Source organism: Benincasa hispida, chromosome 2 (genome assembly GCF_027475165.1).
Source record: "Benincasa hispida cultivar pf3 chromosome 2, pf3_genome.v1.1, whole genome shotgun sequence".
Lineage (NCBI taxonomy): Eukaryota > Viridiplantae > Streptophyta > Magnoliopsida > Cucurbitales > Cucurbitaceae > Benincasa > Benincasa hispida.
Genome location: NC_143479.1, coordinates 51,685,245 through 51,701,395, shown reverse-complemented (window position 1 = coordinate 51,701,395; position 16,151 = coordinate 51,685,245). Strand labels below are relative to the sequence as shown.

Here is a 16,151-nt window from a genome sequence, read left to right as displayed (position 1 = left end):
TACCCATTAGAAAACAATTTCTTCAGTTATCCATCATAAGATCGATTTCCATTGGGGAGTGAAATGAGATATTAGAGAGAATTTCTCCATGACTAATCTTGGAAACCCAATAGAAGAAGTTATATATATGTGCCTATTTGTAGATTTTTTTAGTTGAAAAGATTTCGTTTGAATTGACATGTCATTTCATAAATGAAGTGTCTTGGTGTAGAGGTTTTAAATGTAAAAGATTTGAGGGTAAAGTAGACATTTTAAAAAAATTAAAGGGTAAAAAGGGAAGCTAAAAATTCTCTCCTCCTCGTCTGATATTTTGTTATTATTTGTAAATATTTTTATTTATTTTTCTATATTTGAAAATAGTTCGATTAAATAATTAATCAATATACCAATATATAAATAATTAAATTTAAATTAAATCTCAAATTCATAATTTATAGAATTTAATATATTTATGAGATCATAAATAGAGAAGAAGAGAAAGAAAAGAGGGAAACCAGCTCCGTCATCTTCTTCCTCTTGCCCATCTGCCCTCTGTCTTGTTCGTCGGCGACTACACCACAAACCCACGAGCAGCAGCGTCGACCACTGACTCCGACGACCAGTCCTCGCGTGTCAGACGATTCAGACCGACGTGCTCTTGCTGCACGTTCGACAGCTGACACTCACTTCGAACAAGTTCCGTTTGAGTCCACCAACTGTATTGAAAAATACGGGCTGTTACAAATCCACCAACTTTGTGAAGGTTCAATGTCCAATTCATCATTTCCAAGTTCTACACGAATGGTTGAGCAATAGCATGCTATTGAAACCTCCAAAACCCTCGATTTTAATTGCTCAATTAGCCCAAATCCACACCAACCTCCTCATAAATCCAAAACCCCACATTCTTAACCCTTTGCTCGGTTCTTTGGTAAACTCCGTCTCCCCTGAAAATGGCCTCTTCCTCTACAACCAAATGCTTCGCTACCCATCTTCCCACAACCATTTCACCTTCACTTACGCCCTCAAAGCCTGTTGTTTCCTCCATGAAACCCAAAAGGGCCTCGAAATCCATGCCCATCTCATCAAATCAGGTCACCTTTCTGACATCTTCCTCCAAAATTCTCTGCTCCATTTCTACATTCTCGATGGGGATGTTCCTTCTGCTTCTCGAATCTTTGATTCCATCCCTGACCCAGATGTTATTTCGTGGACTTCGATCATTTCGGGTCTTTCCAAGCTGGGTTTTGAAAAAGAAGCTCTGGGTAAGTTCTTGTCCATGAATGTGAGGCCTAATTCTACTACTCTTGTTACTGCTTTATCTGCTTGTTCTAGTCTTAGATGTCTCAAGCTTGGGAAAGCTATACATGGGCTTAGATTGAGGAGTTTGAATGAGGAAAATGTTAGTTTGGACAATGCCCTGCTTGATTTTTATGTTAGATGTGGGTATTTGAGGAGTGCAGAGTACCTGTTTGATGAAATGCCTAAAAGAGATGTAGTGTCTTGGACTACGATGATTGGGGGCTATGCACAGAGAGGATTGTGTGAAGAGGCTGTGAGGGTATTTCAAAACATGGTTCATGTGGGAGAGGCTATCCCCAATGAGGCCACTCTAATTAATGTATTGTCTGCATGTTCTTCCATTTCTGCTCTGCATTTAGGTCAATGGGTGCATTCTTATATCAACTCTAGGCATGATGTGATAATTGATGGAAATGTCGGAAATGCTTTGATTAACATGTATGTCAAATGTGGCAACATGGAAATGGCAATTTTGATCTTCAAAGCTATTGAGCACAAGGACATCATATCATGGAGTACAATCATTAGTGGGTTAGCCATGAATGGCTTAGGAAATCAAGCTTTTGGTCTCTTCTCACTCATGTTAGTTCATGGCATTTCACCAGATGACATAACATTTCTTAGCTTGTTATCTGCTTGCAGCCATGGTGGGTTGATCAATCAAGGCTTGATGGTGTTTGAAGCCATGAAAGATGTTTATAATATTTCACCTCAAATGAGGCATTATGCTTGTATGGTGGACTTGTATGGAAAGGCTGGGCTTTTGGATGAAGCAGAGGCATTCATAAAGGAGATGCCTATGGAAGCAGAAGGCTCAGTTTGGGGAGCTTTGCTTCATGCTTGTCAAATTCATGGGAACGAGAAGAAGTATGAGAAAGTTAAGGAATGGCTGCTTGGAAGCAAAGGGGTAACAGTGGGAACTTTTGCTTTGTTATCAAATACTTATGCTAGTTGTGATAGATGGAATGATGCTAATGAAGTTCGAGATACCATGAGAAGTAAAGGGTTGAAGAAAATGGCTGGATGTAGTTGGATTGAATTGGTTGATTCATCGAATTCTTTAGGTTAAATATGCGGCAGAGATGCAGTAAGATGTTGAAAAGTTATGTTTTCAGTTAAATTGCATCTCTCATAATTGTATTTTACCATTGAAAATTTTGAAGTATGTTTATAAATCTTGAATTATTATTAATTTTAGTCTTCATTCTTAACACCAACACTTTAAATTATAGAAATTGTACTTGAATTTTTATAAATTTTCTATTATACCCTAAAGTTTCAATTTTTTGAAGTACTTGTTTCAAATCATGTCTTCAATCTATCTTGGTGAAATTTTTTTCACAGGAAAGAAAAAGTCAAACTATTTATGGAAATAGCAAAAAAAAAAAAAAAAAAAGAAAATATTGATAGACACGGATAGTATCAACCTCCATCAATGATAGAGTTGTATCAGATAGTCTTCTATCAATTTCTATTACTGATAGATACTGATAGACTTTTATCAATTTTTACCGATGATAAACTTAGATACGATAGACTCCTATCCGCGTTTATAAGTGATAGACTTGTATCAATTTCTATTACTAATAAACGTTGATAAATTTCTATCAATGACTGTTTGTGATGGATATTGATAATAATGTCTATTGCAACTATCTAAAAATGACAAAATTTTTAATAACAATGTCTACAACAACTAGGAACAGCAAAATGATTATCTATAGATAGGTAATTGATAGGAGTCTATCACTTTCTATCATTTATAGATAGTGATAGTGTTTTATCACCTGGCCTTCCATTGTCTATGATTATCATTCTAATTATTATTTTGGAACTAACAACAAAATACAAAAAATTACTATCACTTGGTCTATAATTTGGCTTTCCATTGTCTATCATTGTCATTTTAATTAACATTTTTGAACTAGCAACAAAACTATAAATAAAGAAGAAGAAGAAGAAAAAGATTTATAGTTGAAGAAGGAAGAAAAGAGGAAAAAGGAGAAGCCGGAAGATGGAGAAGATTAAATAATTAAATTTTGCTATTTGTGTAAATATTTTTCCTTATTTTTCTATTCCTAAAAATCCACCAAATAAAAATGTGACAGTGGCAGTATATGGTAAAAATCGAGATATTTTACCAAGTATTATGTGTCTTATCATTTCAAATTTTCCTATTAGCTTAAAAGCATGTTGGAAATGACTTTTGGGCTTAGGCCCATAGAAAAAATTAAGAGTGAAAAGTTTTGTCCGACGTGGAAAGATTTAGAATTGGCTAATGGGTATAAATATCAAGACATTCTAGTTAAGAATTACTTTCACCATATGCGTGTTGCCGTCATTCGTTCGAAGGGACGAACTGACGGGTTTAGGTAATTGTGCTGTGCGAAAAAAACTAATTTTTTTATTACTTATCTTTTTAATTTTTTTAATAAAATTATTATTAAATCTGATTATTATTTTGTTGTTGGTTGTTCATTTTTTACCGTTAACAGATCATTTGGATTAGACCGTTGGGTTTGTGATTGTTGGGTTTATGTCCATTGGTTTCTGTCAATTAACAGACCATTCTGACTGTTCATTTCTATCCGTTGGTGTTCTCTTCTCCTCTATTATTTAACTCATATCAGACCTGAGGGGACACAACAAACTCGATTTCCATCTTCTATTTCCCTAAATTCATTTTCTATTCTAAGTAATCTTCTCACTAGTTCTAGTCTATTTTTCAACGAGTGCACGTCTGAATTTGGAGGTTGCGTTAACCTTGGGGAGCAACCGGCATAAGCGATTAGCACTGAGGTCGCGCAATATTTATTTTCAAGGCAGTGGTTCTCCATGGTGCAGCAACACTTCGTGACATTTGTTCAAAACATTTGTTCTAACAATTTGAAAGCAAATATCCAAATGTCAATCAAGAATAGTAAGGTTCTCCCTGATTTGTCCAAACTCGAACCACTAGACAGAGCAAATTATCGCCATTGGTCTCAAAAGTTATTGATCTTCTTCGAGCAGTTGGAGATTGATTACATCCTCACCATAGAAGTACCTACTGATGCCTAGAAGGTGACCACTGTCTCTGATCTAGAATCCTCCAAACAACCTCTTCATGTTTCTGATTAATCAAAGCAGTCCTCCACAATTGATCCTAATAAGTACAAGAAAGACAACAAAACAATCATGGCCATTTGCTGAATCATATGAAAAATTCGATGTTCGATTTGTTCGTGGTCCAAAAATCAGCAAAGGTAATTTGAAGTACGTTGGAATCTTGATATAGAGAAGATGGTGTTGGTTGCAAAAAGTACGTTGTTGGTAAATGGCTACAATTCCAGATGACGGACGAGAAACTAGTAGTGAAGCAGATACATGAATATGAAAATTTGGTGACCAACGTTTTGACCGAGGGCATGAAAATGTGTGAGATTCTCCAAGAAAATGTGTTGCTTGAGAAATTTTCCCCATCCTGGAGCGATTATAAAAATCATCTAAAGCATAAAAAAAAGAAGGATCTGACGCTTCAAGAGCTAATCGGTCACATGCACACTGAAGAAACTAACAGGCTAAAAGATAAGCTAATTTCTGGAAATCTAAACTCAATTAATGCTAACTTGGTTGAATCTTCTGCTGTTAACAAAGACAAGTCTAAAAATCACAAGAAGCAATATGGAAAGAATAATTCTTCTCAGAAGAATGGACGTCACAAAACTGTTGGTGGGAAGATTGAAAAGAAAAAGTTGATTTGTTATGTCTACGGGAAACTTGGGCACAAATCCTTCCAATGCAGTCAAAGGAAAGGAAGGCCAAATCAACAACCCACACCACAAGCTAAGCTTGCTGAACAAGATGACGTAATTACTGCTGTTGTGGAAGTGAACCTGGTGGAAAACAGAATTGACTGATACTTGACACTGGAGCTTCGAGACATTTTTGTTCAAATCGAGAGCTCTTCCATGACTACAGGACACTGCTGACGGTGAATGTGTGTTCATGGGTAACCTGGCCATAGCAAGAGTGCTTGAAAAAGGGAAGCTTCTTTTAAAATTAACCTCTGGAAAAACTTTATCCTTAAGTAATGTATTGTATGTACATTCCTTACGTAGGAACTTGGTATCTGCGAGTCTGTTGAATCGAGTTGAGCTTAAGGTTGTCCTAGAAGCTGACAAGGTTGCCCTCACCAAAAATGGCGACTTTGTTGGTAAAGGATATCTTGTTGAAGGTCTTTTTGTACTGAATATTATCCCTATTAAAAACATGATGAATGCAAGTGCTTCTAATTCTGCTTACATAGTTGAGTCTCTTGATATATGGCATGGTAGACTAGTTCATGTGAATATTGCATCAGTTAAGAAACTTAAAGAATTAGAATTGATTAATGCATCTGAAAAACATGAAATTAGTAAATGTTTTGGTTGTGTAGAAACAAAGTTTATCAAGAAATTTTTTAAACCTGTCACATCTAGAAGCACAAAATTACTAGAATTGATTCACTATGATTTAGCTAATTTAAAAAACACCATAAGTAGAGGTGGAAAAAATTACTACATTTCTTTTGTTGATGATTTTTCTCGATATATTAAAATCTATCTTTTAAAGACAAAAGATGAAGCTAGTAGTATGTTTTTTTTTTAAAATATAAAGCAGAAGTAGAGAATTAATTAGATAAGGAGATTAAAAGACTATTAAGATCAGATAGAGGTAGTGAATACAGTGATAATACGCTTAAAGAATTTTGTGAATCAAATGACATTATTCATGAATTTACTACACCTTATTCACCACAACAAAATGGTATAGCAGAACATAAAAATAGAACTCTTAAAGAAATGATGAATGCTATGTTGTTAAATTCTGGTTTATCCGATAACATGTGGGAGGAAGCTATGCTTTCTACCTGTTTTATTCTTAACAGAGTATCACAAAAAAAACTGGATAAGATACTTTACGAACTTTGGAAAAGATATGTACCTAATCTCTCTTATCTAAGGGTGTGGAGATGTTTGGCTAAGGTACCATATTCTGCATTCAAGAAACCTATGGTAGGATCTAAAACTTTTGATTGTGTATTTATTGGTTATGCACAAGATAGTGTTGCATACATATTTATGTGTTTGAATGATAGATCCATATGTGAATATAGGGATGCAAAATTTTTTAAGCATATTTTTCCATTAAAAAAGAGAAACACTGAATCTATTAGAACAACTAATTGTGAGAATGATTCTATTTCCATGCCTTCCTTGTCTAATAGTATGTATGATGTAGCTTCTAGTAGTATGTTTGACATTGTAGATGTTAGCACCATAGATAGAATGCATGATATAGAACCTAGAAGATGTAAGAGACAGAGAACTGAGAAAATTTTTTGTCCTAATTTTTTAACTAATTTTTTTAGTTGAGATGCCAAATGATATTGATTATCAGTTCGCATATACGTATCTAATAAATTAAGATCCTAAAACGTACCAAGAAACCTTAAATTTTGTAGACTCTAGCTTATGGAAGGAATCTATTAAAAATAAATTGGATTATCTAATCATGAATCAAACTTGGAACTTAGTAGATCTTCCAAAAGAAAGTAAACTTATTAAGTGCAAGTGAATTTTCAAAAGGAAAATGATGTCAAACGGTTCAATTGAAAGATACAAGGCTAGATTGGTAGTAGTAGGGTATACATAAAAACAAGGTATTTACTACTTTGACACATATTCCCTTATAACAAAAATAGCTACTATTAGAGCCTTGATTGCATTGGCTGCTATTGTAACGCCCCAGGCCCAGGATTCCGACATTCCCCTACGTCCCCTGTGACCTGGCTATGTCATTCTCTCTTTCCTCCCTAAATGCTTTTTAGAAGTGAAAGTTAAAGTTGTCCCCATAAACCAACACGGGTCCTTTCAACATACTTTGTCCTCATTCACATGCATCCTAGGAAAATTCTCAGGAGGTCACCCAACATAGGATTGCTCCAAGCTAAACACGCTTAACTTTGGAGTTCTTATGATTGAGCCATCGAAAAGAAAGGTGCACCTTGTTGGTATAGGTAGTAACTTTCAATTCTTTTAAGCCTTTCTTAGTCATACTTTCATGTCCTCAGGATCCCTCTCATTCGAATGTGATATCGGTTCATTTATGTACCCCTCCTGAACTTTGGTCGTTACAACTATCCACAGACTTCTAATTCACCAAATAGATGTAAAAACAACATTCCTTAATGGTGATCTAGAAGAAGAAATTATATGATACAGCCTGAAGGCTTTACAGTTGTCATCACTTTATGGTCTTAACAAGCTCCCAAACAATAGTATGAAAAATTCAATGATACTTTGATAAATAATAGGTTTAAGGTAAACTCCTCAGATACACGTGTTTATTCAAAGTTGTTTGAAGTTGAATGTGTGATTATATGTTTGTATGTTGATGATATGCTCATCTTTGGAACAAACATAGAGACGATACGTAATACTAAATTGTTATTATCTTCCCATTTCGAAATGAAAGATTTAGGGGAAGCTGGCGTAATACTTGGTGTTAAGATAAGAAAAACTGAAAATGATTTTTCTCTGTGTCAATCACACTACATTGAAAAATTACTAAAGAAGTTTGACTGTTTTGGTGATCCTCCTGCAAGAACTCCTTATGATGCTAGTATAAGTTTTAAGAAAAATAAAGGTGATTGTGTATCTCGGTCTGAATATACAAAGATTATGGGTAGCATTATGTGTTTAATGAACTATACTAGACCTAATATTGCATATGTTGTGAGTAGACTGAGTAGATATATACATAATCCTGATAAGGATCATATGAGTGTTCTTCGTTGTTTGTTAAGATATCTTAAGGGAACCATGAACTATTGTTTGCATTTTAACAAATTCCCTATTGTATTATAAGGTTATTGTGATGCAAACTAGGTATCTGATAATGAGGAGGTCAGTTCTACAAGTGGATATGTATTCTTACTCGGAGGAGGAACGATATTATAGAAGTCTGCAAAACAAACTTGCATAGTTAGATCCACTATGAAATCTGAACTTATTGCTCTAGAACTAGTAGGACATGAGGTTTAATGGCTTAGAAGCCTACTAGGGGATGTACCATTGTGGGGGGCATCAATACCAGTCTCTATGCACTGTGATTCACAGGTTACCGTAGGTATTACCAAGAATAGTGTATATAATGGAAAAAGGAGGACATATACGTCTTAGACATGGAGTTGTGAAACGATTGTTAAAGGGAGGAATTATTTCCTTAGAATTTGTGAGGTGTGAGAAAAATTTGGTTGATTCTTTGACCAAAGGCTTAATAAGGAAAATAATTTTAGAATAATCAGTAAACATGGGGCTTAAACCCTTATAGGATTCTATAGCCCTTTGTCTAGGTGGTCTATTATGATAGACCGGATGGTTCATAGCCCTTTGTTTGAGTGGTCTGTTGCGATAAACTTAATGGTCCATAGTCCGTTATGTGGATGGTCCTAGGATGGACTTGACGGATAATACTGAAATCTTTTAATGACCCATAGCCTTTTCTTTGGGTGGTCCTAATGTGGACTTGTTGGATAATGATAAAATCTTCATAGCTCAGTATTTGAGTGGTTTGTTTTTGACAGACTTGATGAAGATGGTCCTAACACGAACTAAATGTCTAAGTCTTCATGGCTCAGTTTGAGTGGTTTGTTTCTAACGAACTTGATGAAGCATCTAACGTGATAGCCTTCTAAGAAAGAGTTTAAAGGTCTCTTTCTAGAGCTTTCACGGTGACCCGAGGTTTATGTGTATGGCCATAGTGAACACACTTTATATCACAAAATTGAGAAAGGGTCTAGGAGTAAAACGTGTTGTGGGGGTCTCTAAAGGAACCTGTGAAGGCCCTGAGTGAAAATGTGGGAATCGATCCAAATTTTAATTTTACACAGAAACATAAATTATTGTAACAAGATTATGCAATAATGAAATTTACAGCATGCCAAAAGGAAATAGAAGGGAACATAAGGTTTAGAAACCCTTACCTTTGAAGAAATGACTTCTTCACGTTTTTCCTCTCCAAGAATGGTCACAAACAAAACGATCTCCAAGTGGCCACCACCACAAAAATTACCACTGTATTCTCTAGGATGAGAATCACAAGAGTTTGTGGACTCTGTAATTTTGGAGAGGGAATGTAAAAGAATTTAGAGGAAGAGATTTTGGGATTCAGGGATTTTTTTTTTCATAACTATTCTCAGAATGTTACCACCCTCATCTCGGTAAAAAACAAAGAAAAATCCCAATCACAACCACCCACTCATACTACGTGAGAGTTGAGAGAGTTAAGGGGAGAGAAATTATTTCCCTCCCTTTAATTCAAAAATAAAAATAAAATTAAAAATAAATTAATTTTAATTTAAATCAAACTATTATATATATATAGGTTACATAACATAAAATATGTAACCTATGGTTTAATATTATATCACATACAATATAACCTATAGTTTTACTTCTCTCATCAATAGTATTTAATATAAATACAATTTATATTAAATTTAATTATATTAATCAAATTCATATAATTAATATTTGAATCATATTCAAATATTTATTTCCTTTTAAATAAACTTTATATTATAATATATCATATACATTATAGTAATTATATCATATATAAATAAGTAAAATTGACTATATCACATATAATTAATTTTCTCAATTGATTTGAACAATTCAAATTAATCCAAAATTGATTCTCATTAAATCTTTGTCGAACTACAGAGAGGACCTCGTGGACCTGTAGATTAAAGCTCAGTTAGTAATTGAATAATTAATTAAACTCATTTAATTAATTTATTCAATATCCATTAACTGTCGGGCACTTCACTAAAGACTGACAATTGCACTCTTCACACTACAGATATATTTTTGTGTTCATTGGATATAACCAGTCAACAGTATGATAACCATTCACAAATTATTCGTAACTATAACTAGACCAAAATTACCGTTTTGTCCCTGTAGTTACATCTAACTTCTTAAGTACCACTAACCCCTCTAATGAACAATAAGTCATAGTCCAACTATGACCAAGCCCCTCTCAGGTAGGAGAGGGTGTGACGCCATATTGTTCAAGTTCTGGAATCAGCCCTTAAGGGAGCAATTTATCTAAGTACCCCAACGTCGGGAAAGGAGTGAATTTCGTCTTATGTAGCCATGTTCCCAACTCCCCAATCTGACGAATCCCCAAAATGATAGGCCTATCGAGTTGGCTATTTGGCTACTCTCATCCATACAAATCAAAGGACCTCCTCCATAGGCTTGAGTTCACAACTCATTCAGGATTCAGGTCATGTCACCTATGGTCATCCTGGTGAAATGTAAGTATCTATTTAAACGGCATTATATAATGAGACTAGTCATTTCATGGTCTGGTTTTATACAAACTCCTTTGCATAGAATACCCCCGCTCACATGCCTCCACATGAATGATCAGGATCAGATCATTTGTAACACTTTACAACAATTGTAACATCTACAAAGCAAGTCGTACTCATAGTTCTACCAGGAAGGTATTCAGTGTTATCTATCTACTACAGACCATTTAAGTTATCACTTAAACATGATCCATCTGTATGTCTCTAGATACATGTTTAAGCTACAAATGATAACCTTGGATGTTAGTTTATTGGTTTGTGGGTCTAATGCTACTAAATGTCAAATAAAACATCTCATATTAAATAAATGAAATGTTTGTACAATACAACTACAAACTACAAGACCCTATAAGATTTAGTGCATTAACCCAAACAATCTCCCACTTGACTTAAAGCTAGGGGGGTGTACAATATAAAAGTCATACTAATGTACAAGTACACAAAGCAATAAACCAGGGCATAACACGCGCCTAATACAAATCTCCCACTTGCCCTGTACTTTGAAGCTATCTGTGTGACGATCACATCCCCTCAATGCACAATCTCTTGAATGAAATGATACTTCACTCTATGTATTTCCGTCACTTGTGACTCCGAGGCTCTCGGGAATTAGCCACAACACCACTATTATCACAATAAAGGGTGATGGGCTTTGATATGTATGGAACGACTTCCAAACCAATCAGAAATTTCCTAAGCCATATAACTTCCTTAGCAGCTTCACAAGCCGTTACATACTCAACGTCTATGATGGAGTCAGTAATGCACCCTTGCTTGGTGCTCCTCCAAACTACTACCCCTCCATTAAGAGTGAACATTGATCTTGATGTGGATTTCCTAGAATCCTTATCAATTTGAATTAGATTGATATCTGAAAGAAATCATAAACGGGGATCTCCATGAGCAGCAGAAGTGGATCGTTCCAAATTCCATTCAGATTAAACACAACCAATTACAGTCTAACCGGAAACTCATGAATTATGCACAACTAGAATTTACAACATGCTATAAGAGAATCAAGAGATATAGTATGCATAGCTTTGAAGAACCATTCTTCAAGAATCCCTCGATCAATCTTCAAGCGTCCACAACAACACTCGAACGCAACGACCAGAATACCAACACGTTTTGAAGTTCCTCGAACCCAATCGAGTCCAACTCGATTCACGATCGAAGTAAGAACACCACCACAAGTGTTACCTTGGTATTCTTGGTATGAAAATCCAGGAGTTGTGGGCTCTGTATGATCTTGGCTTGAGGAACTAAGGAGGTAAGCGATCGAGTAAGTGGGAGATATGACACTGTCTATCGCATAGACGATGTACTCGATCGTTTAGTAAAATAAAGCCTATCGTATAGACTTTCTACTCGATTGTGTAGCAACGATCAGGTGAGTAACTATCATATAGTCAACTCTAAACGATCGTTTAGTCTCTCAACGGCTATCGCTTAGTAAAAACTATTTTTACTTGATAGTCTTTTTCCGTGAGAATTATCCGAATAGATCAACTACAAATTTTGGAAAATAATTTTCCTTTTATCTCATGGTTACCATAAAACTTCCAATAACCTCCCACTCAAACGGTTATTAGAGAAAAAGAATTAATTATCACATAATTAGTATATTATAAATAAATATGATAACCAATTTATCATATTTTATTTATAACCTATAGTTTTAATATTTCATCATATGAAACATATAAATCATAGTTCCTTTTCTATTTTATGGTACTTAATATAAATCATATTTATATTAATTCCTCCAATCAATGTATCTAATATATCACACCAATTATATTACATATAATTGAATTTTCTCTTGTTAATTTGAACACTTCAAACTAACCCCAAAATTTGATTCTCAACTTGAACCCATTGAGCTACCAAGAGGACCTTATGAACCTGTAGCTTGAAGCTCCAACAGTAAGTGAATAACTAACTAAATTCTTTAGTCACGAGATCCACCATTCGTTAACTATCGGGCACTCCATTAAAGACTGATAGCTGCACTCTTCGCACTACAGATATATTTATGTGTCCATATAACCAATCAACAGAACCACCCTCATAGGCAGGAGTTTCCAAAATATTTAGGATTAAGGTCGTGTCACCTATGGTCATTTTAGTGAAATGTAAGTCTCAATTATCAACGGCATTATATAAAGAGACAAATCATCTCGTGGTCCGATCTTATACAAACTCCTTGTATAGGATACTCTCGCTCACACATCTCTACATGAATGGTCAGGATCAGACCATTTGTAGCACGTTACAACACTTGTAACTATCTACAAAGCGGGTCGTATCCATAGTATCACCAGGATAAGGTATCCTTCCTTTATCCTTATACTATAGACCATTTAGGTTATTACTTAAGGCATGATTCACTTGTATGTCTCACATACATGCTTAAGTTTTAATAAAATAATCACAGATCTTAGTTTATTGAATATGAGTAAATGCAAATAAAATAACATTTATTTTATTAATAACAATGTGTGTACAAAATGTTTACAAACTACGAGACTCTGGGAGAATTAGGATACCAATCCCAATAATATCTACTGACTATCCCCACCGCAAAGCAGATGTCAAGTCTAGTACATAACATCGGATACAGTAAGCTGCCAACAGCCGATGCGTAGGGGATCTGTCTCATTTCCTCAATCACTTGAGGTGTCTTAGGACATTGTTCTTTAGACAATATAACTCCATATTTGAAAGGTAGTAAACCTCTCTTGGAGTTTTGCATAAAAAACTTGACATGCATTTTGTCAATATACGATGCCTGAGACAGGGCTAGTGTTTTGTTCTTTCGATCTCTAAAGATCTGAATTCCCAGAACAAATTGCGCCTCTCCCAAATCTTTCATTTGGAATTGGGTCGCTAGCCAATTCTTAATTTACATTAGTAAACATACATCATTCTCAATGAGTAGGGTATCGTCTACATACAACACTAGAAAAACTACTGAATTGTTAATGATTCTCTTGTAAACACAAGACTCATCAACATTTTAATCAAAGCCATAAAATTTGATCCCAGTATCAAATCTTATATTCCAAGATCGAGAAGCTTGCTCCAATCCATAGATGGATTGATTAAGCTTGCAAACTTTTTGCTCTTGACCTTGAGTTTTGAATGAAGGATTCCAATGAAGGGTCCTTGAGCGAAAGTGGGAACGTCCCAAAATTCCCAAATCTTACAGAATAAAAATTTTACAGAAAACATTCAAACTCATGCATTTAATTCAAACAGTAAAGCATGCATTAGAAATTACAAAAAATTAAATTGGGTTAGAAAAACCCTTACCTTTTGAAGACGTTCTTCAAAATGAAACATTGATCTCCAACCGGACACTACCATGAACGCAACCTCGATAATCTCAGGTAAGAACCCAGGAGTGTGTGGTGCTCAGGTGATTTTGGATAGAGAGAGGGAAGGGAGATTGAGAGAAGAGGAAAAAGATTTTTTTTGGAATTTTTCACAGAATCATTCTCTGTATCTTTTTTTTCTTACTTTTCCTTTTTGCAGGAGGAAGAAAAAGCTAGCCCTCATTCACACGATCAGGAGAGAAAAGAGGGGGGAGAGAGTTATAATTCCCTCCCATTAATTGATTCAAAATTAATTAAAAAATAAATAAATAATAGTTTCTGTTTCTTGACTGTAATTGTTAGTATTCAATTTTGAATGGAATTTGGAATGATTATTTCGTTGCTCATGGAAATACTCATGTCTGATTTCCTTCAAAATTAGTATGTCCCTATACAGATGAAGGAAGCTTAGCTCTCATAAGTAATGGTCTTGCAATTGATCGCAAACGTTTTATGAATGATTATGCTAAACCATTTTTTTGTGTGAACTGAGCTATATGATGTTCAACACTTATCCCAATTGACATACAATAATTACTAAAAGCTTGGAATGTAAATTCACTAGCATTATCAAGACAAATGGTCTTGATTGTATTAACAGGAAATTGTGCTCTAAACTTAATTATTTAAGCAAGTAATCTTGCAAATGCAAGATTTCAACTTGATAATAAGCACACGTTTGACCATCTGTTGGATATCTATTAATACCATAAAATATCTATTATTATACCATCAATAACAAATGCAAGAAACTTACGCGAGAGAATAAAAATGAATAAATAATAAATACAATAATTGAATTATAATGAAATTCTATAAATTAAAATTAGAAAAATTATATTCCAATTCTCACACCATATCTACCCTCCTACAATTTTCTCAAATCCTCAATTTCAACTTGTACTCGTATTGCAATATGTAGTATGCATATACTTAAATCCTAATAAAAAGATTGTTTTTTAAAAGAAAAATCCAAACAAAAAATTGTTCAAATAGCCAATAAGGAACACAAATTCTCATAAACATTAGTAACCTTAAAAACACACTAACTTTGGTAGTTTTAAACAAAAATTGATTCTATTAATTAGTAGATTACCGTGGTGGAACATAGATAATCAAATAAATGAACATTTTAGATTCAAGTGACGTACTTTACAAGTAACCTCGAAAACACACTAACTTTAGTAGTTTAGAACGTTGATTTCATTAATTAGTAGATTACTGTGACGAGACAATGAGAATCAAATAAATGAACATTTTATATTGGAGCATATCTTTAGACATCATGGCTAAAATATCTTGCTATATCGAGATTACCCCCTTGCACACCAACCAAATAATGAAGATGAGAAGAAAAACAATATTACCTGCACACATCACCTGCACACCAGACAAATAATGAAGATGAGAAGAAAAACAATATTAACTGCACATCAAACAATAATGAAGACGAGAAGAAAAGGATATTGCCTACGCACTAATCAAATAATGAAGATGAGAAGAAAACCAATATCACTTGCACATCAAGCAAACAATGACGATGGGAAGAAAAACAATATTACCATCACATGGACACCAAACAAATAATAAAGATGAAAAGGAAAACAATAATAGTCACTCTAATGCGTTAAAATCAAAACCAGAAAATGAAATGAAAGATGAAAATAAACTTACATGCAGAAGAAGTTTTGTTTGAGTGAAAATTTGTTTTACCTTAAAAAGTTGGAAAGGTCTAATTTATTGGAAAGGTTTTAATTGGTAAGTTTAAATAGATTTAAATAGTTAACTATTAAACAAAGGGTAGTTTTCTTTGGATGAAAATTTGTGTTTTATCATAAAGAGTTAGAAATATCTCATTTATTATAAAGATTTTAATTGGTGAGTTTAAATAGATTTAAATAACTAACTATTGAAACCAAGGTTAAAATGACAATGTGAAATTCTTTTCATCTTACCCCTTTTATATATATAGTAAGCAACTAAAATAGCTAACTCTCAAATCCACTCCTATAATGGAACTAAAAGCAAATTTGAATGGACTTGTTAATAAAGGTTTAAAAAAAAAAACCATACCCACTGTGCTTGTC

General features: G+C 34.2%; 1 pseudogene across 1 annotated transcript; it reads left to right on the top strand.

Annotated features, from left to right (window-relative positions):
- The first annotated feature begins 471 nt into the window (after window positions 1–471).
- LOC120070576 (pentatricopeptide repeat-containing protein At1g08070, chloroplastic pseudogene) lies at window positions 472–2,473 on the top strand (annotated as a pseudogene). The gene has a single exon (XR_016527538.1). The product of XR_016527538.1 is annotated as a pentatricopeptide repeat-containing protein At1g08070, chloroplastic pseudogene (transcript).
- Window positions 2,474–16,151: the final 13,678 nt, after the last annotated feature.